Source organism: Castor canadensis, chromosome 7 (genome assembly GCF_047511655.1).
Source record: "Castor canadensis chromosome 7, mCasCan1.hap1v2, whole genome shotgun sequence".
NCBI lineage: Eukaryota > Metazoa > Chordata > Mammalia > Rodentia > Castoridae > Castor > Castor canadensis.
In genome coordinates this window covers 95,255,889-95,269,946 of record NC_133392.1, presented here as the reverse complement: position 1 = coordinate 95,269,946, position 14,058 = coordinate 95,255,889, and positions in this window count along the sequence as shown.

Genomic DNA, 14,058 nt, shown 5'->3' with positions numbered 1-14,058 from the left:
TCCCTTTGTCTATTCCTCCTGTGTACATTATCACCTTAGTGTGTGACCCATGTCCAGTAATATTACTGCATTTGTTTTAGGTCTATAATCCACATATGAGGGAGAACATGTGATTTTTGGCCTTCTGAGCCTGGCTTACTTTGCTTAATATGATGTTCTTTACTTCCATCCATTTAGTTGCAAATGACAAAATTTCATTCTTTCTGTGGCTGAATAAAATTCTATTGTGCATAAATACCATATTTTATTAATCCATCTATCAGTAGTGGGGCATCTTGGCTGTTTATATAGCTTGGCTACTGTGAATAATGCTGCAATAAACATGGGTGTGTAGGTGACTTTGTAATAACCTGAGTTGCATTCCTTTAAGTATATCCCTAGGAGTGGTATTGCTGGATCGCATGTCAGATCTATGTTTAGCTTTTTAATAAGCCTCCATATTGTTTTCCAAAGTGGTTGTACTAGATTACATTCCCACCAGCAATGTACAAGGGTTCATGTGTGGGTTTTAGTTCTTCTTTAATGGTCTGTTAGATTTCAGCAGCAAATCCATCATGTCCTTAGCTATTGTTTTTCGGGAGAGTCTTTATTGAAGCTTCAATTTCATTGCATGTTATAAATCTGTTTAAGTGGATAATATAATATCCTCTTGGTTCAGTTTTGGATGTTAATAAGTATATAGAAATTTGTCCATTTCGTCAAGATTTTGCAATTTATTGGAGTATAGTTTCTCAAGTTAGTTTCTAATGATTCCCTGGATTTCCTGGGTGTTTGTTGTTTCTTCCCCTTTTTCATTTCTGATTTTACAAATATGGGTCTTTCCTCTCCTCATTTTAGTCAGATTTGCCAGCAGATTTTCAATCTTATTTAGTTTTTCAAAGAACCAGCTTTTAGTTTCATGAATTGTTTATATATATATATATATATATATATATATATATATATATATTGGTCCCTGTCATTAATTTCACCCTTATTTTTATTATTTCTCTCCTGCTTCATGATTTGGGTTTTGCTGGTTCTTGTGTTTCTATGAGTTTGAGATGCAGCTTTTTTTGTGGGTGTCACTGGGCTCCTTTGTGACATTTATCATTGTTTTGTTGGGGTCAGGAACTGGGTATCCATCTTTTTCATTTCCCACTAAATCCTGTATTGAATTTTTTTTTTTTTTGAGGAGTGTGATTTCCATCTCTTTTTCTTCCCATATTTCTACTTGGTGCTGTGCAACTATGTTCTTGATAGGCTACTTGGTGTTTTTAATTGCCTGTTTTCTTTCCCTTGATTTAATTTTTTTGTAACAGACTTGGTTGTTAGCTAGGTTGATGTGCTCTTTCTGTCCTGGTTTGGAAGTATTATTTAGCAATAACGACTTCACAGGTTCAATGCCAGACCATTTGTTTATCTATTATATTGAAAACACTCTGTTGCTAATATATGTAAACAGTGGGAGGTGGGGGGAAGTGATTATTAGGCTAGATATGGAAATATGGGAAATTGGTGATGGTGGCACTAAAAAAAGGAAGTGGGAAAAGGGGTGGTTGTGGCAAGAGGTATGGGGGCTGCTTGGTTTTGTAGCCTTTGTGCATATTTGGGTGTATTTTTGTTGTTGTAGTGGAAAGTGCTTGTGTCAGGGATTACAGAGGGCTGGGATTGTGTATCATTGGCACAGTAGGCTAGTCAGCGGGTGGTGAGTATATAGGAGGAAGGGGTAGTGAGGTGACAGTTTGGGGAAGGACAGGAGGGGAAGTTGAAGAGGAGAGAGACTGAATGAAAAGCCAAAAGAGTAGCTGGGAGGGAGAACAAGGGATTGTAGCATAGGAACAAGAGGGAAAGTGAAAGGGTTAAGAATAGGCATAAGAAAATTGTGATTGTGAAGTTAATAATACAGGGGGAAAAAAACACCAAGTACAGGAACAATATAAGTTCAGTCTTTTGGTGAAAGTTCTGATGTTAGTCCTATGTATCCAATCCTGGTATTGGTGTACAAGTGGGAACTCTGATGTGGTCTGACTAGCTTGTGAGTAGTGTTTGGTTTCTTCTCTCCACAGTGCAAGTTGCAACTGTGAGGTGAGGTAAGTCTGCCAGTTCAAGCAGTGTGGTCAAAACTGTTGTTATTGTCACCAGCTGGCAGCTGCATTGTCCTTCAGCTGCAACCCTGTTTGGTCAGCTCCTCCCCCAACAAGGTAGTGTAATTCACTACCTTGGTACTGCTCTCTGTCCCCCAAGATCAGTGCCAGGATCCATCATCTGCCCCACTTTGTAAGGTTGGCTTGTCACCCCACTCCCACACTCTGTCTGCCTTTTGCCTCTCCTGACCTCTGCTTGGTGCTAGTGGCTCCTCTGGGAGATTGGCTTGCCATCCCACCCTGCTCCCTGCCTATGTTGCTTTACGTGTGTACATTCACTGTGTGTTCAACACTGACAGTTTGGCTCCTTGCCCCACTCTCATTTTCTGGGATACGTTTGGAGTTCCTCCACCACCTCCACTGCTGGTGATAGATTACAGTTTGCTATTTATGCTTTTCAGTTTTGTTGGGGGAATTCAATCTTCCCAGGGGCTATGCTGGATTATGTTGGGAGGGGTGGGTAAGGGAATTGCATATGGTATGTGATGGTCACCTGTTCATTCTGCAGATTCACACAAACAGCTTTGGAACTCACTGGCAGGAAGAAATGATGCAGTGTAGGGGGTCCATTATGTCACAGAGTTTGATTCTGATTGATGCTCTGCCTCTGCTTGTGGGGAAAAGAAAAAAAAAAAGAGAAACGGCCAGAAGGCTTTTTTCCCAGGGCAGAATATGCCTTGCTGGCTTTGTGGTAAGACATTTTCTCTGTGCAGCAAGAGAGTTTTTCTTCATTTTAGACCAATTCAGATACACTTTTGCTACTTCTTTGCACCTCTGCCATGGCCTCACATTTGGTCTTTCATCTAGCTACCTCATTAAAACACATACTTTTCTTATAAATTAAAAATAATGCATGGATATAGTTTTTATATCACAGACATAAAAACTTTCAAAAATTAAGTATCTTTTCCTACTTTCTGTGCCACTTCTATCCCCAGATGAACTCCACAGAGTTAAAAAGTTTTAGTTTCTTATACAACCTTACAAAAATTTTCTTGTGGATGCTTGTCTGTATAATTAAAAAACACCTTTTTCTAGATTAACAGGAATATTATGTGCATTGTTCTATACCTTATTTTTCACTAACCAATGAAGTTTGGCCACCTTTACACATTAGTACATTACCTATCAACCTTATAAAAATGGCATGCTGTCCCATTTATGGACATACCAAACTTATTTAAATATACATGTGCAGGTTGAATTATAGGACATTGCCAGTCATTTCTATGGAAAACACCGATATAATAAGGATCGCAAGAAAAGCTTTGGGTACATGTGCATTACTGTCTTCTTAACTGAGAAACAAAATATCTCTCTCCTGATTCAATCCTTCTTTTCCAGCCCTTATTGTACTTTTCTTTTTAAGTGGGGCAATTGAAGTGTTTTTCATATAACTCTCAATATAAGGGTGTTCTTTAACCACTCTAAAAGATGACATCTATTCCATGAACAAATTCTGAAATCAGGATATTTTGTTTTGTGCTTAACTCTACCATTACCAGATATTGATTTTAGAAAAGTTACTTGATAACTCTGTGCCTTGGCTTCATTATCTGTAAAACAGGGATAAGAGTACACACATTGTGGGTTCAACACAAAAAAGAGTAGTTAAAGATTGTCAGCCATAATAGTTAGCACTTAATGAGTTACCTTCATCATAATCATCCTTATTGTTATCATGTTTATGCTCTGACACAATGTCAAGGAATTCCTGTCTATTTGTGTTTTACTTAGCGGTCTTGATGAAGAACATATTTACATTTAAAAAAAATCCTTAATAGCACTTATTGAAATGATCATGTAATTGCTTTTCTTTCCTTTTTTAACTATGTATATAGATATTTGTAATTTAATACACTATTTTAAAATTTATTTTTAAGCTATCATTCTCAGATTTTCATATTAATGTCATTCTTTCTTTATATAAACAATCATCTCTTATAATAATAACACAAACAAAAGGCTTTCCTTTCTCTATCACACTGGAAAACACTTAAAAGTTTAGAAATATCAGTCTATGAATGTGTTAATAATTCTCAATCCTTTGACTTATTACTTTGGGGATGTCATCCCCACAATTCTTCCAACATTTTTAATGTCACTTGAACCAGTTCAGGTATTTTTTTGCTTTGGTAGAAGATTATGAAAATTTATATTTTCTTAGCTAAGCATTCATTTCTTACAACTTGTGAATTAAGTTTATGTGGGGTTGAATTATGTTTTTATCCTTTTAATTTTCTCTTTCTGACATTTCTTCCCTTTTCTTACTAATTTCCTATGTTTCTATTTATTCCTTTTCTTTTATTTCACAAAACTTTCTCAACAAATTTGCCAATTCCATGTGATTAGTACCATGCTCCATGGGGCAGCAGGGTTCTGAGTGGCTCTCACTCAATAACCTCCATCCCAACTGCTGAACAACCAGAATACATTTCTATGCTGATTTACAATTTTGTGACACATTCGTGACCTGCCAAGGACAATGCTGTTGCAAATAAGAGATTTAGTCACCTCCATATGTCTCTAATTCCAGGAGACTACAGTACTTATATAAGATTTGTAGAGGTCGGTGTCTGGTCCCTATGCCTGTCCTTGGTTTGGTCTAAAGTTTACAGAACTTGACAACTATTTATTAAAAGTAGAAGTTTAGGATTGTGACTAGCTCCTAGTTTCATGGGTGAGACTGATTTTTATCTTGTGACTTTTCCTACTGGTATTTTTATTTATTAAGAAGGAAATCAAGTAGGAAGTGTTCACTGCATCTTAGTCAACTGTAAGTCTTGCTTTGCTTTTTAATTAGTAAACATAATTCCATCCTTTCATCCACTTTTTTAAGAAGCCTTTTAAACATCACTATATTAGAAAGTCATTCTCTTCATAATTTTTAAATTTTATTTTTGAATTGTCATACATTAATAATATGAAGGGATTTCATTGTAGTTATTCCATTCTTGCATACAATGTATTTTGAACTAATTCACATTTTTATTAAACTTCCTCACACATCTTTTTATTTCTCATTCCTTATATATCCTTGCTTGTTTTTCCCTAAAAGCTGCTAAACTGAAAAAGTAGGGACCAAGTTGTTAATCATTACTATTGTATCCCTAAAACAGCATTTAGTACTTTCTAAAAACTATTTATTAAATAATTATTCTCCCATGGTGTTGGTTTTTTGCTTATATGTTTGTTTACCAAATTAATCTTAGTATAATGGGCAATAACTTTCTTGTTGTTCTTTTTTTTTTTGGCACTGGGGATTGAACTCAGATCCTCATGCATGCAAGGCAAACACTAAACCACTGAGCTATATCCCCAGCTGTTGTTCTTTGATAATGAAACATTTTCCCTTATTTGTCAATGGAGTTTTGGGGCATTAATAGCAGTCTACTACAGGAATGTGAGAGTGTTGTGAGAGTTTAGACAACCAGAGGAGATGCTACACCTCCTCCCTTTACCATCCATACTTGTTTATATCCCTAAATTGATATTTTTCCTCTAGGTCACCAACCTTTTCATCCTCAATAATCACACACAGTACACACACATGCTCACACTCATACAAACATATATGTGCAAGCGCACACACCTGCACACACACACATACCCTTCTTGGATAGGTACTTCTTTGCAGTTTCCAGCTACTAAAAGGGAGTGTTGTGGAAGTTGGGTGACCAGTCTCTATTTAACAGTGCCACGGATTAGTTTTATGACTTTAGGCAATTTGCTTACGTTCTTTAAATCTTCTTTTCTTCTTTTTTAATATAATCATAGTAGTATACTTGCAGGTGAAATGCTAAGTGTAATGCCCAGCAGATTGTAAAGCAGAACTAAATGTTTGTTCTTTCGGCAAGTTACACATTTAAAGAATAACAAACAGAGAAAGTTTCTTGGAAAGGGATTTGATCACAGGCATCATTTTGTGATGATGATCACTCACACTGATTATCCAGATTTTTTATCTTTTTCTTCAACCTGTAATCTATCTGCAATCCTATAGATTACAATTAGGTGGTCTTCCTATTAGAATATGGGAAAACAAGACAAATGTAATTTAGATCTCCCATGTCATTTGAGCAGAAGAGTGAAGGAACTTATATACTTCCCTCTCATTTTGCCAAGGGCTGACCCTATTAGAACAAAGTAAATAAAAAAGTAAGGGCTTCCTGCAATCCCGAGTTTCCATTCCCTTCTCACACTTCTAAAATTTTAGTATTTTTTAAACAATCATAACCTTAACCTTCCTTAATATTACATTAAAACCATTTACTATGCCATGATTTTTTAATGTTATCTTCAAAATGTGCAGAAGGGAAATACATGGCTATAGAAGGTTAACTCTTAATAAAAGATGTTGCAGGATATCAGAGTGTCAGCACGGCATTATTTGTCACAAGCTTCTCAGAGCTATCCCTTAGGCTAATTTCAACTTTACTCCTATGAATTCCATGTTTTCATTCAAATTGCTATCACTGAATCACTCACATTGATTATCCAGACTTTTTATCTTTTTCTTCAACCTGTAATCTATCTGCAATCCTATAGATTACAATTAGGTGGTCTTCCTATTAGAATATGGGAAAACAAAACAAACGTAATTTAAATCTCCCATGTCATTTTGTCTGTGTAGATTTTTAAAAATATGGTAGAAGCAGTGATTGATGCTGTAGGTTAAACTAAAGACTTGCAATTTATTTCTCCATCCAATCCTCCAGTGTTCAGACAGTCAAGTGTCAGTGTTCTCACAGTTTGTCATGGCACTTAAAGGACAGACTCCATATCTTGTAAAACTGAGGGAAGTTCTAAAAAGTAAATGTCTTTCTGTCTTAGACCCAAATGAAGAGGAAAGATTTTAATGCCAAAGCCTTAGAAAAGGGTTTACTGCAGTGCCTCTCAATGTGGGAACATCTTCAAGCAGAATAATTTCACAGAGTTAGTAAGTGAGAATAGAAGCAAGAAACTTTGATTAGCAAGTGGAGAAAATTGAGGAGAAAGGGCAGAAGGACAGAGAGAAAACTAACCCACCATGATGAGAGTCTGTAGCTGGAAGATGATGTTGTCCAGTAAAGAAGTCTTGAAGGAGTAGTGAGGGGCATTCAGAGTATGGGTGTCCAGTGATGACTTCTAAGTAAATTGCACTGGTTCCATTTAAGACCTTTCCAGATTTCAATAATATCAAGAATGCCAGTTATGTCACAGGCCTAGTGAATGGCCTTGGCTAGGTAGAGAGCAGAATGACAATAAGGGTCTGGATTCCTTCCTTAGGTCAATAATAAGAAAAGAGAGATAATAATGACTCGAGATGACATGATGGTAAAATCTAGAGCCCACTGGAGCAAAAATTTGAAGTAAAAAATAGAAACTAGACAGACTAGAAAAAATTCATATTTTTCTTTTACCTTTTTTTTCTTCTACAAAATTGGAGGACAGGAAGTCAGAACAGGGCCTGCTAGGTGTGGCAGGTGAAGGGGGTGAGGCATTAGTGAGGGGGGTAGGTGGCGGGGAAAGGGGGGTAGGAAGATGAATATGGTGCAAATAATGTGTACACATGCATGTAAATACAAAAATGATAGATGTTAATTCTGTTCCAGGATTTGGGGAAGGGGGATAAAGGAGAGTGTGGAGAGAGTGAATTCCAGTATGGTATATTTGATACACTGTAAGAACTTTTATAAAGGCTGCAATGTACCTCTATTTAGCACAACAATAAAGAAAAAGATAGTTAGATAAGGAAGTGGAGATGATCATAAAATAACCTATAGAATATTGACTAGAAGAATTTTTAAAGCATGAAAATTAGGGTATCTCATCAGACACTTGGTACATAAAATATAGTGTTCCCCCTTTTTAAAATAATAAACTGACTATATGATAAGATGGTTAAAAACACTATTAATGACAAGAGAATCTTTTTCCTCCCTCTTACTCTCATTTCATTGCCTCCTATTTACTACCTACTAGGATCAACATTCCAGGTAATTCTAAATGCAACTGATTTTATATGTACATGAAAACATAATATAAATCTTTAGAAAGTATAGTTAATGAGTTTTAAAAGGAATAGACTAAAGTTAGTTTAGGAAGTAAAGGTGGGGGGGAGGTTAGCTATTGGTTTAGATGTGCAGATATTTATCCAAGTCCTCCCATTCTTCCAACAAAACAGTCTGTCTAAACAATTCATTGGCACTTACAATTCTGTTTGCCCAGTTCTTCAGTGTGAAAAGGTACAAGACATCTAAATACTGCACATTCAGAGGAAAACACAAAAGCAAATGGTAATGGTGGGTATTGCTAATAGATATTTTGTGCCACAATTTTCCTTTCCTTTTAGATGAATATTTGGTTTTAGTAATGAGTATGTAAGGATTCTTGTATATTCTAATGTTCTTTGGAAAAATACCTAGGAATAAGATTGTTGGATCATTGTTAATTTATTCAACTTTAGTAAATATTCCCAAACTATTTAGCACCTATAAGAAATAGATGAGAGTTCTAGTTATTTCCTTCCTTCAATAATAGCAGATATTAACAGCCTTTTTGTCATTTCTGACAAAAAAGTAATTATCCATTATTATGATTTTATACCACATTTCCTTATTGAGAAATTTGATTAAACCCTTTCTATGTGACTATTGGCTATTTGGAGATCTTTTGAGAAGTACCTATTCAAGTATTCTGACAATTTTTTAATTGGCTCATTTGTCTTTCTCTTATTGATTTTAATAGTTCTTTATGCATTATGACTTATTTTTTAGTTATAAGTAGAATTATGAACATCTCTCAGATGTGACTCATACTTTAATTATTTAATGATATATTTTGGGAAAACAGAACATCTTATTTATAACTAAGGCCAAGTTATTTTTGACCAGTGTTTTCTTCTGTCCTTTTAAAGAAATATCTGCTTGTTCTAAAACCATGAAGACAGTCTCCCTTTTTTTCTTGAAACTTTATTATTTTTCTTCTCGCATTTTGTTTTACAGTCAATACAAAAGTGAAAACGATAATAGTGGAATGCTATACACTGATAAAAAATAAATATGTGCAATTATATGGATGAATCTCAAGGATATTATAGTGAGCAAAGGGGCCCTAGTTAAAGACTGTACATTACATGATTTTATTTTTATAAAATTGAAGATTAAGTAAATTTAATTTATTAATTGAAGTCAAGTACTGGACATTGACTGAAAAAGAACATAAAAAACTCTATATTCTTACCTGAAACTAAGTGTATACATATGCAAGTACTTGTCAAGCTGTGCACTTACTATTTGTACACTTTATAAGTAAGTTATGATTCAATTTAAAAGTGTACTTCAATCAGAAAATGCAGGTGGTGTTTTACATCATCCGATTTACCTCTAGAATCATCCTCCAGGTTCAGCATTTTCATACTCATTTTCTTAATTGTAGGCTCAAGGTCACAATGTGGTCACCTAAATTCGGAACACTAATAAACACCAGAGGTTTGTCTTTTCAGAACATTTTACAGAAAATAAAAATAGAAACTAAAGCCTTTTTAATTCCAAGTATATCTTCAATTGTAATTTTTAATAATTTATTATTAATTCTTTATCAGATGAATTTTTTTGTATCTTCAAAACCACTAAATTTGTTTTGTGATGACAGCCAGCATTTTACTTAGGGACTATTTCTCAAAGCTGAATATTCATTAGGAAATCTTCACATATTTCAATGTTGTGACATATTGGGAAGAGCTCCTCACAATGATTAAGAAATTTGGCAAAAGACTGTGTGATTAGTGAATATCTGCACAGTTTTATTTTCTTCAATTAAAAAATCAGAAACAAAAATACATGAATAGAGATCTGGTATATAAGCTTTTAAAGCTGCTGTAAAAAATAATCACAAACTTTGTGCTTTACACAGCAGAACTTAATTGTCACACTGTCCTGGAAACTGGATGTATGAAATCTAGGTATTGACAATGTGGGTTCCCTCTGAGGCCTATGAGAAAAGGGTCAGTTCTATGCCTTCCTTCTGGACTTGTAGATAGCCAGCTTGATGTTCATACACTTTCCCCATGTATGTGCCACTATCCAAATTTCTCCTGAAAAGGCAGCAGTCCATCCTACTAATCCAGTATGACCTCATCTTTGCTAACTAGTTACATCTGCAATGATGTAACTTAAGAAAGATCATATTTGGAGGGACTAGGGGTTAAATTTTGAAGATAGGAAATAGTGGGAACATACAATTCAATCCATAATACTTGGCTACAGTACCATAATGCCCAATTTAAAGAAACTATGGAAATTTAAGATGTTAACCTTAACTATATCTTTTCATGAAAAAAAAAACTGTTAGGAATATCTTTTAAAACTTTTCAAAAAATGCAATTTAAGTTATACTAAGGAACAATTTGTCAGAATTCTAATCATGAATCATTATCTATATAGTTCAAATGCACTTGTCTTGCATTTTACAATACTCTGATCTTTGATTAAAATGATGTATAGAAAATATTAAAAATGCAAATAACTCACATATAAAATTAAGCAAAGATATTTGATTTGCCCTGATAACTAAAAAGTGCTTATATCACTATCTATTCCCCTGAATAAACACCTAATAGTATTACAAAAATTAATTTTGGCATAGGATTATACAGAACTCATATTCTCTTTTTATCCCTTCCTTTCCATAAAGGAAGTTTTTATAAAGGGAGTTCTTTCTCAGAGTTTTAGTGCTTATTTTGCATTAGATTACAAAGACTTGACATGACTCCATAATCACAGACAAACCTGAATCACCATTATGTTGTGCACAGAAGACTAACTCTTCACCAGAGTGAGTTGTTCATTCTACTTGCTCACAGTATATTTGTGACATAACACTGTCATATGTAGCACTACAGAAGTCATGTTACTATTCTTTTATATAAAATCATAAGTCCATGACTCCAAATCACTGTTTTTTCATTTGACAGACATATCAAGCATTGTACTTATGTCAATGATCTGGGAACAAAAAGGATTAACAGAATAAACCATGTCATGAACAAATATAAATATGGGTTAATATTAAAGGTAGATGTTAAATATGAAGAAGTAAATGTCCTACAAAAAGTGCTTACTTTGGTCAAACCAACTGTCTTCCTTTGCAGCTTATCATGCAACATACTACATAACCCCCCCAACTCTGCCTGTCTGTCTTTGATTCCTTATCAGTTTGCCCTCAATATACCTGTCCTTAAGATTCTATGGAAAGCAATTTGTTATGGGATGAATTGTGTTTCCTTCAAAATCCTATGTTGGAGTATGTAACCCAAGTGTCTCAGAATATGACTGTATTTGTAGATAAAACTTAAAATAACTAATTTTGATTAAATGAGGCTGTAAGATTAAGCCTTAACTCAACATGACTTGAATCCTTATAGAAATAAAATGACCAGAATACAGAGAACATGCACACTGAATCAGCAAGGATAAACTAGAAGGCAGCCATCTACAAAACAAGGAAAAAGGCTTCAGAAAAAATCAATCCAGCTGATACCTTGAAGACGTTTGGACAGTCCCCAGAACTGTGAAAAAAATAAAGTTTTGTAGTTTAATCCATCAAGTTTTAATATTTTTAGGACAGCCTTAGTACACTAATAGAGTCATCTGTCAGTAACCATGGAAACCTTCTTGGTAACCAAAATTCAAGAATGCTTAAGTCTTTTCTATGAGATTCAGTAATATTTGCCTTTAACCTACACAGATCCTCCAATATACCTTAAATTATCTCTAGATTACTTAGAATACCAAATACAATATAAATGATATGCAAATAACTATTATACTGTGTTGGTTAGGGAATGGAGACATGAAAAATAGTCTGTTTATGTTCAGTGCAGACACAATTATTTTCAAATATTGTTGATCCAGTTGTGTGAATATACATACAGTACCCATGGGGGGTTGATTAAGTACTTTAAAAAAAATCAATCGGTGGTCTTAGATTGTTCATAATTTGGAAAATACACTAGTAAAACTGTCCTCTGTTTCTCTGAAAGCACATGCTTACTGTTAAATTATAATTGAACTTTAACATTACTGTCCTTTACCATTGATTTATGTAGCATGTTCCTTCCTACAGGGTTATATCTCCTTCAAAGGAACTCATCATATTTTATTGATAGAGCTCTAGAGTGAATGGATGATTTCTCCTATCACAGAATAGGAGATTCTGCAACAAATGTCTATGATTAAGACAAAAATTTTAGTCCTATTCACAATTGTTCATTAATAACACTAGCATTTATTTGCTAGTAGAAAATTATAGTTAGAGGAATTACATAATTTATAAGGGTCAGACAACTAGTGAATGAGGACAGTGAAGTTCCTAAACTAAGTTTACAGATTCCAAAGGTAGTTTTCTTTATCCTGCTCTTTCATTCACGGTTACAAAACTAATATACGATCATTTGTACTTTCAAGTCTTCACTCCCTCCACAGTGCACTTCCTACTATATAATTCCTCAGAAGAAACCTTCAATAATATTTTGATGCATTTGAGCTGCTTTATTTAATTCTCAGTTTTAAACATTTAACAAGGAAAACAATGTGGGTAAAACCATATTAAAGTAGTTGTCTAAAAATGGTCCATATCACACATTCCTCATAAAGCCGTAGGAAGAGTGATAAATCTAGAGCATTATCAACATGAAAAAACAGTTCTGAGATTCCAATTTGCATCAAACAAACAGAAGACTGACACATGAAAAGTAAGAGGCAAATGAGTTGCTCTTTACATTAGTGACATTTTTTGATATCAACATCAGATGGACGTTATTTATTTTAGGTTATGAAAGGCTGACATTAGAGCATTTTAAGTTGCATGCATCATTCAGAATTGGAAGAAAAAAAGTGATTGGGTTAAGTGAGGCTTTTCTAATTAATGATTACAAAGTATCTAGGAATACATTGTGCTATATAAAAGCCAAACAAAAATTACACCATCTGGTTTGAAAGTGTTCACCTTCTATAACATAAGACCACTTTATAGATCTGATTTCTTCCTCCCTTAATAATATGTCTGGATTGCAATGCTGGTTTATTTATTGGTTCTAAGCTACTTAATGGTATTTCATTTAAGCTTGTGTTTTATAAAAATGGTACAATATTTATCCAAGCATTCAATCTATGTTTAAATCAATGAAATAAAAAAGAGTTCTTGTAAATCCTCAATTTGATTTATTGGAGACTTCATCAAGTAAAACTCTTGTTATACATATGGGGTGATGGTAGGGATAACTTGGGTGTGTAGCAACAATGGAAAGAGAATGTTATTCTTGATCTTTGTTTTTCTAGTCATCTAATTTAGTATAGGCTTTCACAGTTGGAGTCCCCATTCTATAAAATAAAATTGAAGGGAATAAAGTTGTCTAGTTGTAAACTAGAGAGCAGAGGAAAATACTTTCCCATGACCCCATATAGCAGAACCTTTAGATTAAAAAAGTAATAATATTTACTAGTAATTATAATAAGATTTATCATTTGAAAATATTACTAATTTCACTTCAACAAATATATTACAACACACATATAATTATTCTCATATTACAGATATGAAGGTATAATTTATTGAACTTATGCTACTTATTCAAGGACATTCTATTTTGGCAGACTCTAGGATGGAACTTCCTTCGCAATGATGGTCATAGGCAGTAAACATGGATAGCATGAAGGCCTGTTCATAATGAAATAGCAAATCTATATTTTCTGACTTCCACACTGATTATTATTACCCAAAGAATATCTATCCAAATATCTTTTCTCAATTACAATATTTAATGAAATGAAAATGAGAGAGAAAATCAGAACAAAACAGAGAACAGGAAGGCAAAACAGATTTTATCTGGGGTATTGGTACCAGTGAGAAGGGAGGATATAAGGAAAGTGTGAATATGTTGGAGATATTA